The following is a 10,182-nucleotide window of genomic DNA, read 5'->3' as shown; positions in this document are numbered from 1 at the left end:
TTAAGGTTTTTTGGGCATGTATCTTGCCTTCATTGATGTATGCGTTTTTCCCTTTCCTCATTTGTGTGGCTATGTTTAAACCATCCTCCTTCCTCCACGTCTCACTCTGGACCCTCCATGCAGTCTTAGATGCTCTATTGTGTTGCATCTCTGATACCTTAGCTCTACCAACTGTGGCCTTGCTGTTATACATACATAACTGTTATACATACACCTGCTCTGTGTAAGATCTGAGTCAGGTAAAACATATCCCGATGGGGATCCATTCTACACAGTCCTTTTGCTTCAAAGGAGAGAGTTGGGATGCTAACTCTTCCAGGCTGATTCAGTACTATGATAGTGCACGGATGGGACGAGGGCCAGAAAAGATAACCTGACGACTGATTTCTTCCTGGTTGGAAAGCACATCTTTTTGATTGATTGTTTAATTCATGCCTGCAGAACTTTGATGGTTTTCTAGAAGTTCTGTAAATTTATTGTATCTGGTTTATAGTTACCTTTTCATATTTCTGTGTGAAAATGAAACTTCTGGTCTATCATTTTGTTCTCCCTCTCAGCTCTATGAGAACACCATGCACTCCATGTCTCTGCATGATATATCATACGTTATTGAAATAATGTATCCAAATAGAACTTCCACATTATCTCTCTTTGTTTTGCTTGCTTGCTTGTTTGTTTTGCTTATTTTTACTTTTTTTTTTTTTTTGAGACTGTGTGTGATTGACTTTGTACAGGGCTGGCCTGGAACTCACTATGTTTCCCGGGTAGGCCTCAAACTTATGATCCTCCTGCCTCAGACACCTGAATACTGGGGTTATAAGTGTGTTCCACTGTGCCTGGCTTATCCTGCTCCCCTGCTTCTTTCATTGTTTGGATTCATGACCTCATGATCTTTTGTCTTATGCCTCATGTACATTGTCACCTTCTCCAGCTACATGTCATAGCAGAACACCTTCAGTAGCATTTACTTGGCTGGGGTTGGAGGAGAGAGAAGTTGAAAGTGACTTTTATCTTTTGGAATTGTGATCATCTTTATCTGCAGAGTAATGCAAACTTAAATATATTTTAGTATTTCTGAAATAGGGAGGTTTATATGTGGCGTAGCGGTACAGCTTGGTCTGACAATCTTCTCTCTTCACAGGGCCAGAGTGTGACTGACATATATCAAGCATTCAATCTGTATTGGTGAAGAACCCTCTAAGTAACCAGGAGATGTTCTCATACAGACCAGGAGTCCATAGAAAAGAGATTTTGAGTGTAAACACAGACGTCTTGGCACCTCAGCATGACGATCAGCTTGCTTCCCTTTCCAACTCTATTGTCGTAGGTCCTGAACAGTGGCTTTGTCTCTGCTTCACCGTCTAAGACATTTATTCCTGAACTGCCACGGGGCAGCATGCTGGTGGCATGGCTTTGCTCCTGTAGTTGATATGTCTGGGAAGGAGACAAAATGACTTCCTGTAAAAGCCTCACTGTAAGTGTAAAACATAATCCAGTACCTGGAGCTTGCTGTCCCATCATCTCCAGATAATATAATGGTCCTAAGTCCCTAATGTTCATGTGTGTGTGTGTGTGTGTGTGTGTGTGTGTATGTGTGTGTGTGTGTGTGTGTGTGTGTGTGTGTGTGTGTTAAGTATGTGTGTTTAAGTATGTACCATTAATTTATCACTATTAAGGATGTTGGCAAATCTAAACTAATATACACATTGGTCTTGTGAGAAACATGATTGTTTTATTTATTTATTTTAAACTCTGGGGAATACAATGGTAGGCTGCCTCAGGCCTCCTTGCTTTTCCTACACTAATTTCATTTCAATGTCTTTCACATTTCTTCTTTTAAAGTTGTTTTTATATGGAATACAGTATGGCAATTTTGTCCATGTATGCATGTACTAATCAAGTCAAAGTAATTAGTGTTTCCAATTCCTTTTCAATGTTTCATATTTACTTCAAAATTTTGTAGGACTGGAATTGAACCTAGGGCCTTATAGATGTTGGGGAAACACTCTGCAACTGAACTGTATCCTAAAGCTTGGGCTTAATATCTTCCAGCTAACCAAGATGTTTGTCAACAAGTGCATTGTATTATATAGTACTAAAACTCATTCTTTCCATTATCATTTTGCTTCCTATTATTCAGCCTTTCTCCTCCACTTGTAACCAGTGGTAATTATTATTTTATATTCAGACAGACTTTTTTTTAGTTACTATGTGTAAGAGTAAGCATGCAGTATGCCTCTTTCTGTGTCTGACCAAGTAAAATAATGATGATATTTTAGAGCAATAGCTTCCAGCTCCATATACTTGCAGTGATGACTAGAGATAATTCGTTTTTATGGCTGAATCAGTACATGGAGCTAACATAGAGTTCATCTTCTTGATTTGTTTGCTGACAAATGTAGTATGAATTTTGGCTGTTGTGACCAATGATGGAATAAACACAAGCAACATCTCTTTCATATACTGATTTCATTTCCTTTGGATGTATACCTACAAATGGGATAGCTGGATCATTTAGTGGATCTGCTTGGAATTGTTTGGGGAACAAACCTCCATATGATGTTCCATAGTGAATGACTGTACATCCCCACCAGTAGTGTTTTGTAAAAGTTCGTTCCGTTTTCTCCACATTTTTGTCCAGAAAGTGTCATGTTTTGTCTTTTCTGTTAACAGCCATTTCATGGGGGTGAACTGATGTCTCATTGTGTTTTGATTTGCATTTCTCTGACTTGTAAGTGCTGGTAGCCTTGCTCCAGATGGGTTTGATGACCTGGGCTGGATGTGTGAAGTCGGCAGCAAGAATAGATTGTGACTACATGTTGTTGTTCAAACAAGTGGCCCTGGATAGCTTGAGCCATCCTTAGTTATACGGTTTCAATGGTTTTCTATGAACAATTTGACTCCAGTTTTTACTTCCTAAGTTTCTAAAAACGATTACAACAATTTCCAGTTTGTTCCTTGCCTCTTCCCCTCTGTCTCCCAACTCTCCCATGGGTAGCCACTGCCTGGATCTATTGTCAGAGCAGAAGCCGTGTTGCAAGCTACAAAGGAAGTTTTCTAACCAGGCACACCTACAGGTAGAACAGTGTGCCCAGTTGGAAGCATATGCAGTAACAGTGTCATGCTGAGTGAGGGATAGTTTTGTTTCTTGTGGTTAATATTTACATCTGGTAGAGTCTGGGTTCTCGTGATCAACTCACCAGCCAGAACTGAATCAATCCAATTCTATGTTTTGTACTGCTCTATCCCTTCTGGGGCCATACCAGGTTTTCCCATTTATCCTATAGGCAACATAACTTGGAAACTTACTCTTAATAGTTGGCCTTGCGGGGCTGGGGATTTAGCTCAGTGGTAGAGCACTTGCCTAGCAAGCGCAAAGCCCTGGGTTCGGTCCTCAGCTCCAGAAAAAAGAAAAAAAAAAAAAAATATTTGGCCTTGCTGGCCCCTTGTCCTTATGTCTACTCTCTTAACTTCTTGGGGTATTGGAATAGCTATTAAAAATGAGGGAACAGTGGGTTTCTGTGATTCTGCTTTATTCCCTGTTCCTAGAATGTTCCCATAACTCCATCTACTTTATAGCATTTCTTTCAAGCTCTTATGGTTAAATTAATTCTTTTCAGAACAGTAGTGCAAATATGTAATATTAAACTTCACGATACTCAGTGTGGCTAGTGTGGTGAAAGCAAGGAGAGCATGTAGCACACACACTCCTGGGGTCATGCTCAGAATCATGCAGCGAACTGTCCACAGGTCTTTTCCGAGTGGGTCAGGGTCTCCAGGGGCCTTGCCACAAAAAGAGCCATTTGTGCTCTTCTCAGGCATTATTCCCTGAAGAAGTCATGTGGCTCCTGCTATGTAATGATTTTGAACATTTTTCATAAACTTGTCCACCATTTGTATTTCTTCTTTTAAGAATGTCTACTAAAACCACTGCCCTATTTGTAAATTATGTTGCTGCTAAGATCTTTGGGCCCTTTTGTATTCCAGATATTAGGCAATAGAATAGTTTACACATTTTTTTTTTCATTACATGGGTCGACTCTAATCTTGGCTGATTGCATTTTTTACTGTGCACAACAGAGTTTAATAAATTCTGTTGGCCTATATTTTTATTTGCTTGTTTCCTGTACTTCTGGAATTTGCTTAAGAAATACTTGCTTATACTGATGTCTTGGATTATTTCTTCTGTTTTCTCCAGGTAATCTTATAATATCAGGTGTTTGATTCACCTTATGTTGGTCTCTGTATAGGAATCAATTTTTAATCCTGTGTATTGAGTAGCCAGTTTTCCCATTTACTGAAGAGAGTGACTTTTCTCCAGCGCGTTTTTAGCAGTTTTTGCTAAACCAGTTGAATAGGTGCATAGGTTTGTTTCTGGTGTCTTTATTCTGTTTCTTTGATCTGTGAGTCAGCTTTTATGCCAGTTTCATGCTTTTGGGGGTCCTATGGCCTCATGGTGTGTTTTGAGATTAAATATTGTGATGTCTCCAGCTTTGTTCTCAGTCAAGATTGCTTCGATGGTCTGGGTCTTTTGTATGAATTTACTCTTTCCACACTTTGAAATTCCCTTCTGCTCCAGCACCTGAATATCACTCTGCCTCCTTCCCTAAATGGTTTGACATGGTGCAGCAGGAAGGAAGTGCATGGAACCTGGAATTTGGGACAATTACAAAACTTAGTTTAGCTACATCCTGACCTGTAATATTGAAAAATTATAAATTCTTTCTTCATTGGTAAAATAATGGTAATAATTTCCATTTCTACAGAGCTGCTGTGAAGATTAAATATGATAAATTATGTAAAGCTCCTAGAACAAATTTTGAAAAGTTATATCAAACTAAATAAATGAAATTGTTTTTACTATTAGTGATGGTGTATTACTATATTCTAGATAATACATCATACATCATATGTTTTAGTTGGTGAATAAATGATCAATATCTTATATTTATTCTGTGCTTTGCCTTGCAGAACAGAGATTTTGGCATTGTTTCAGAATTATCGTTTATAAAGGCAACAGATACTCAGTTATTGTCTCTTGAGAGGATTCAGTGTCATTTGGCATGAACAAAACACCCATAGTGATAGTAGAAGCCCATGGACGTTCTCTCTCTCTTTTCTACCACCTCCCCTTCCACAACACAAGGAACCTGACACATCACAAGATCCTCCTCAGGCTGAGTTTAGGATTTCAGGGGCAGAGGTCAGAAATGGAACCCCAATAAACAGTTCCAAGGAATTTTTGTGGTATCTAGCCTCATATGATTCCATTCTGGTAATAAACCCATCTAGGGCTTTGTTGTTCAGAGAAATGGTAATTGATTACTTTTAATAAAAATTAGAGCAGGAATTATTCTCTAAGGATATTGCTATCAAGCATGTGGCTACAAACTTGAACACTTAAGCTTATGGCTTTTCCACAGTCTCCCAGGATACTGATGAGCCTAGGAGCCAAGAACCTGCTTTCTCAAACAGGTATTGGTGATAGTGAGGGGCCTTGTCGAGGGTATCAAGTTCCTTTTCCATTCAGATCCATTTCTCAGGGGATTCAGAGCAATTTTTGGCAATTAAGATATTTGTCCTTTGGTTTCTCTGGTAGGTAATGGAGCTTGTAAGTGCTTTTATTCTTAAGCCTTTTCCTTAATTATGAGAATAGTGCTGAGTTACTGTAGAATGTAAATATGAAACATTAGAAAGAAAAAGAAAAATCACTCTTACATGTTCCAAACACACTGAATTTAGTCATTGCCATAGTTTTCATGTACAAAAGCAATTTCAGGTAGAAAGCCTTTATTTCATCTTACAGCCTACAGTGTATCATAACAAGGGATCGTGGAGGCATGAGCTGACGCAAAGGCCATGGAGGAGTGCTGCTTACTGGCTCCCTTTTATGGTTCGCTCAGTCTGCTTTCTTATACAACTTAGGACCACCTGCCCAGGAGTGCCATGGCCTGTGGTGGGCTGGACCCTCCCACATCAACCATTAATCAAGAAAATGCCTACAGGCTAAGCTGTTGGAGACATTTTATCAATTAAGACTCCTTCTTCCCAGATGACCATAGTCTGTGTCAATTTGACAAAACAAAACCTAGCCAGCACAGTCATCCACATTCAAAGACAGCACAGTTTGGACTTGGTATTTATTCCTCTAGGGCTAGGCCTTTCTCCACTATAACCAGGTGTTTGTCGGTTGTAGAGTGTGGTGTAGAATAAGTGTGTTGCCTATTCCACATCCACTAGATTCCCCTTTCTTAAAGTCAGGACTCCGATCCTGTTGAGAGATGGTACGCTTGGTATAAATGGAGTCATCATCATGGTGGAGCTAATCAAATCAGGACAGTTCTTTTTCTTCACCAGTGATGAAACGTAAAGGAAGTGAGTGTCCCAGGACACTGAGATGCATGGCAATGTCTCCTAGAAGAGGGGGATGGAGGAGCCAAAGGACCTGGGGAAGTTTTTTAAGATCTCTGATTAAAAATGTAAAAATGTGTTTGAACACCAGCATTTAAAGGTGCTGTGGAGGATGAACATCCTTTTGCTGCCATGAGCTACATGCTTTGAGATGCAAGTCAATACCCTGAGGATAGTGGAGTGGGAAGTTGAAAGGATCTTTGGTCTTCGATGGTGCCATGGAGCTTATTCACCACTCCAGCTCCTTGTTAATAAATGATACATATTAGAATGATGCAAACCGTGGGTGTGTTCTGTTGTTGTTACTGATGTTGAACACACACTTTCTGGTATGTTCATTTGTTTTATTTCTAAACTCCTAAACAAGGTACAAGCTGTGATGTTGAAGAGGCAGTCATCATTGGAACTGGATGAACAGTTAAAAACCGTCACAGTCCAGGAGATGTGCTAGCTTATGCCTGTGTTATTCGGAGATGAGATCTGGACTAAATGCTGCTCTAGTGAAGGAAAATGAAGTTCAGCTGAGGCTGCTCTTTCCTTGTGTGCATATGTGGTTTTGGAGCACAGATTCTTCCTGAATTATTTGCATTACTGAGCTGCTTAGAATTTATTTTGCAAAGTGTTTGAAGGTTGGCAAATGTGACGGTAGAAGCTATGCTGGCCACATTCCACTCTGGACTCGGTGAATTGCCATTTGTCTGCTCCTGGAAATGGCAGCACATTGTGCATCTGCTTTTAAACAGGTGTTGTGACATCCTGTAGAGAATGTTGTTCTGGCTACTGGTCAAGGCTCATCTGATTATAGAAGGAATCATAAAAATCAGATGAGATAAATGATGAGGTGTTTTTCCTGAATTACACACACACACACACACACACACACACACACACACACACACACACACTATGGAATATGTCCTACTAAAATGAGAATGTGATAACTCAGCATTCTGAACAAGCCGTATGTTGGGACTGACCCTAGCCCTGGAATAACAGCAATAGCAAAAATCTACTGAGCTCCCAGAATGTGCTTATCATTTCACACTTAGTTCTTAATTTAAACCTTATAGGCAAGTGTCTTCAACTGGCTTAGAACAACAGACTGTTGAGATTCTGAAACATGAGAAAAGACTTCAAGTGGAATTGGCTCACATTAATATTTCGTCTGAGCACTCTCTCGGGCTCCTATGTATCTGAGGCATTCATAAGAGTCACTTGGCTTTCTGCTGACCAACCATGATCAGTTCTATTCTGTTTGTCTGATATATTGATGCTGAGAGGAATTACAAATCAGTGTGGGAAAAAAAATTAAGCCTGATTCATGCTAGATAAAAAGGTCAACCTTCAAGGAGGTTGTGCATATGAATGTGAAGAGATCGTGGAGAATGTCTTCATGAATTTAAGTAAGGAAATCTTCTTAAATGGCGTTAAAGATAAAGGTGATAGTCGTTAAACTGAGCAACACTAAAATCAAGAATCTCTGTCCCTGAAAAGCATCACTGTGAGGGTCATAGAGCTTACTGCTTGGGCTGCTGGGGAGGCTTGTTGGTGGCCACACAGGTTGGTGGATTCCAACAGGAATTGTCTCGGTTGCAGAGGAAAGGTCATTAATAGAGGAGTTCGAAGTGGTCTGTCTGTCTCTACTGGTGTCAGATCTGAAGGGCGGGTCTGTGTGCGCTAGCTGAGGCTGCTTCTCTTAGCCAAATCCTGCATCACCAATTTGCTTCCCTCGGTGCCCTGCTCCTTTCCTGGCTTTTCCTTGATGTAGTTATTGAGCCGGGGAGGATTCTTGAAGACTTATTCTGCTTATTAAATTTCGTCTGCCTTCTAGGAAGGCCGGGCTTTGACATGCAATAAGAAGAAAAGCTATAGTGTCTGAGAAAGTATTTTCAATTTACCTAACTGTCAAAAGCTGCAGAAACAGAATTGTCTAAATAACTTCTGATAGTTAAGAACACCAAAGAATCCAAGGAAAAAAAGGGATGAGGAGCTTGAAAAGGAGGATTTATAAAGTGTCCAGTAACCAAAAGGTGTTAAACTTTATTAGTGATAACAAAAATATAAATAGAAAACCTACAAATAGATACCAGTACACACTGGAAATGGAAACACTTTCTCAAATATCATGAATGTTCAACATTGGTGAGTATCTAGAGCAGCAGAATTCTTACACGTTTCTGTTAGAGGTATATGTTGATATTTCCACTTTAGAGATTGAAGCTATATCCCCAGCCCGCTACTTATAATACTTTCAGTGCTCTATCAAATTAACTGATTTATATGTTAAAAGTACTCTATTAATTTATGCTCTTCATCAAGATGGTTCCTTGGTTTGGTACATATATATGAATATATGTACATGTACACATATGGACCTACACGTTATGCATATAATGAAAATTATATATATATACATATACATAAATAAAATAAATCTGTCATTGGCCTTATGCTGGGGTAACAGTGGGCAATACCTCAGACTCCTGCACTATATATACTGAATTAAATAGTTTTCCCCCAAATTCATGTCCACTGGAACCTATGAATGTGTCTTATCTGGAAGTAAGGTTTTTGCTCATAGTCATTAAGATGAGGTCATACTGTATCAGAGTCTTTTATATCCCACATGACTGATGTACTGATGGAAACAGAAATTTTGAAGCATACATATACACACATGCTGGTGTAGCACTAAGTGAAAATGGATAGTCGGGAAGGTCATGTGAGTGATGGGAGAGAAGGGGCCTCAGTACAGAACTTGCCACTGAGCACAGAGCTTTCTTTCTGTGCAGAGCCCTCTGACAGGTGGGGAAACTCAAGCCTGAGGTTAAGGGAGACACAAGAGAAATTAAATTCCCAGATGCACAAAGCCTTCAGATTTCATCAGCCAGAGCACAGAACCTGACCATACCAGAAAAACAGCCAACTAGGACCGTCAAAGACCTCCATAGCAACCAAATGTGATGGTTACTTTTTAAGGTCTCTTCCCTGAATGGCTGTATCTAACTACATCCAGCCAATCAGGGTCCATCTAATCCTCAATGAATTTGTCTGCAGAAGTCTGGAGGAGGGAGCTAGGAAGTCATCAAAGGCCAGCATGACTGGCCCTGGACCCTTGTGAAGCACGGCATCCCTGTGCTTGAAGCCGAGGTCGCTGATGATGAGAGGACCCTCTTTGCCTTGGGTTTCTGCCCTAGCGGGAGATTTTCCTGATTCTCAGTGGTCCTGAGACATCCTCAATTCCTGACCAAACACACTGAAATGAAGCGGTCAGTTGGTGGAGGTATTAACTATCTCCACCCGGGCTCTTGCTTGATTTTCAAGAGCACGGTGGACAGGTAGCAGAGGGAAAACATGGGCAACTGTTTACTATAGGAACATAGAGAACTCCAAGACTCTGGGCGGTAAGAGGATGCCGTCCCAGAGATGTTTTGGCTCTAAGTCCTCAACAAGTCTCAGGGTATAAGACAAATTGCTAAATGGTCTTATTAATAAAAAACCCAGAGCCAGATATTGGAGTGAAAACTGAAAGATCAGAGGAATAGGACAAGCCACAGCCAATCTCACCTTACCAACTCCTCAGCCTCCAGAGAGAGCTACTTCCTGTGTACTCACGCCTATATACCTTTCTGTGTTCTGCCATCTTATTCCCTCTCTCCGCCCAGCTCTATCACTTCCTGTCTGTCTGTACAGACCTCCAGACCTCTATGGTTAACTAGTACAGGGATTAAAGGCCTGTGCCACCATGCCTGGCTCTGTTTCCAGTGTGGC

The sequence above is a fragment of the Peromyscus eremicus genome, chromosome 7 (assembly GCF_949786415.1).
Source record: "Peromyscus eremicus chromosome 7, PerEre_H2_v1, whole genome shotgun sequence".
Lineage (NCBI taxonomy): Eukaryota > Metazoa > Chordata > Mammalia > Rodentia > Cricetidae > Peromyscus > Peromyscus eremicus.
Note: the sequence above shows the minus strand (reverse complement) of the source record.